The following is a 2,768-nucleotide window of genomic DNA, read 5'->3' on the forward strand; positions in this document are numbered from 1 at the left end:
CATAAGCAAAATAACATGATAGATAACGCAATAAAGTCTTCATTAAAAAGGAGAAATTACAAGGGCAGAAGCAAAATAAAAACAACTAAAAACTAATTTCCCCTGCCATCTCTAGCCGAAACTGGGAGAGTAACGGGGCCTTCATCTCCATCCACAACGAGCTCACCCTTGGGGGTAACCCGAGCATCTATCCTAGTCCAAGACCAGTCAGCATCAGGATAAACCAAGTCGACCTAGACAAGGACATTATCCCAGCCAGCATTAGCCACCTCATCAACATCATCCTTCAGCTTCATGTAGGCAGCTTTGAGGTCCTCCAGCTCCTTATGCACCCGAGCATTCTCAGCCTCTGATGTCTTCAACTTTTCCCATAGTTGAACCCTCTCGTCTTCACTCCTCTAAAGTCGATCAGTAAGAGCCAGCGCCTCCCATTTAGCGGCACCCATGTCTATCTTGGCCAACATTTCCGCTTCCCGGACATCCTTCAGTTGGAGGGACACAGTAGAGAGTTGCTCAACAGCCGAGAGGTTTTGAGCCTCCAAATACTTCATCATGCTTCTCCTCCAACTTATGAAGCTCGCATGAGTGAAGCTTCTGGAGGTTGGCCAAAGCGTTCTCCCCGACCCGGGTGGCAAGCACCCCCTCACCTTCAAGGTATTTGGCGACGGAAGCCACCATAACCCCAGCCTCCTAGGTCCTCCTCATCAAATCCATCAAGGGTTCCCCATCCATGACATTATTCACCCCCGGGTTGACCAAACCCTCTTCAACAATCCTGGGAATGTTGTAAGTAGTCTTAAGATGGATGGGGCAGATTTACCCTTGCCTGACCTCTGTTTCCCTGGTTGTGTACCCTCCTCTAAGGCCGCCTCGGGAGGGCTATCAGGCTCTCAGTAAGGTCAATTGATTGAACAAAGGCATATTCAGGAGGCACCACTGTGATGGGGGCTGGCCGTTCCACAGTGGTCCCATCCGACCTACTTGCCTGGGCAGTTTCCCTTCGAGGAGTAGAAGGAGGACCCTCATCCTGGGTAGGTAGACTCAGTCGGAGACACTTGTTGCTTTCTACGTCTTTCCTCTTAACAGTTGTCCGCTTTATAAGCCTGCTACGGTCTGCCTGATCCCCCATAGCCTCTGCTAAAAGAAACAAACGAAAACGTTCAGACAAAAACCAACAAACACAAGCAAGATATAGATAGTCGGATGCATACCGACTACCTCCTCGAAGTCTTGGTCGCCCTAAACCAGTTTGTAACAAAGGATTGAACGACCCTCTTCAACCCAGGCTAACATCTCATCCGCCATCCTCCTCTCATGATCATCCAATTGATCATAGGAGAAACCAAAGGAGTTGGACGGCCTCTAGTGAATCCCCCCATTCCAAGAAAATGGGAAGAGAGGGACGTTGTCAGGACCATACGCCTAGGTATGACGGGTCCCCCAAGCCTCGACCTGAAACTAGCTGCCCTTTCGGTTCTTCATAGAACCCTTGAAGGGCAAAAACAGAGCCCTCCCATTCCGAGATTGAAGAGACGTCCACCCACGACGCCCAGCCCGAGCCTCATCTTTGTTAGAGCTATGCGTCACCCGGAACATTCAGAAGAACAGCACCAATATTCTTTAGTGTTAAGAGTGGATGATCAGAAGCTGAGGATGGATGGTCGAAAGTTGAAGGTGGATGGTCGGAAGAGTATGTCTGGTGTAGTGTAGGAAAACAGGTAACTCGGTTGGATGATCTTCTGGGCCCACCGGGGGAGGTACCTGAAAAGGTTTTCCGACAATCAAGTCAGTAGAGTATTCTAGAGAGAGGAGTAAATAAGAGATAAGTTATAGCAATAAATGTAGCAATAAATGAGAGGATGATAGATTGAATTATACTCCTTGTGTGGTCTCTTCTATTTATAGAGCTTAGGAAATGTTGAGATGGCATCTGGTCATTGGCCAACATCTAATGGGTACGAGGAATGTACTCTAGTCGTCCTTACTTGACATGCAGATCTGTCATTGCCGATTTGTCGGGACAGGTAGAATGTTCAGACGGCATGACAGGTGGTTTGTGGTTTGACACTAATAGCGAGTCAGCGGCGCATTAAATGTTATGTTAAAGGCACATTAAATAACGTGTCAGAGGTCTTAATGTCGCGTCAGGGGCATTTATTGCATCTGTCACGGGTAGATCGATCTGAGGCGAACGACGGAGACACGACGTACTGCACGGGATGCTCGGGTAAAAGGGAACAGTCCAAGGATGTTGAGCTAATAGATTCTTTTGAGGTTGGAGGTCCGGGTGAGACCGGGCTGGAACATATAGCATCTCCATTTTATAAATAAGACTATATATCTACTATATAAAGTTGTATTTACCAAAATATTTTCTCTTTCATTCTTTATTTTTTTCACTTTCACCCCTTAACAAGAGAACAATTTTACAACATATGATCAAACACTTAAGCATGGAAAACTTCCAATATTTATACACATGATTTTTACATAATTAAATGAGGTAACTCTTGAGAGAAACAATATGGGCTACCTAACACCTTTCTCACCCATAAACTACTACTAGATTCCACTAATTTATTATTATTATTATTTATTATAATTGCAGTGTCATCATTTTCTTTTATTATGGTTTTCCATGTTTTCATTAAAAACATAATGATGGATATTTTTGTCAAACCAAATTTTGATCGCGACAACTGACTGTCTTGTATATCGATACTCATGATTCAAGCTTTTTGGAATGCAGGTTTGTGAGAAAGGTAGAT

The sequence above is a fragment of the Lupinus angustifolius genome, chromosome LG09, assembly GCF_001865875.1.
Source record: "Lupinus angustifolius cultivar Tanjil chromosome LG09, LupAngTanjil_v1.0, whole genome shotgun sequence".
NCBI classification, from domain to species: domain Eukaryota; kingdom Viridiplantae; phylum Streptophyta; class Magnoliopsida; order Fabales; family Fabaceae; genus Lupinus; species Lupinus angustifolius.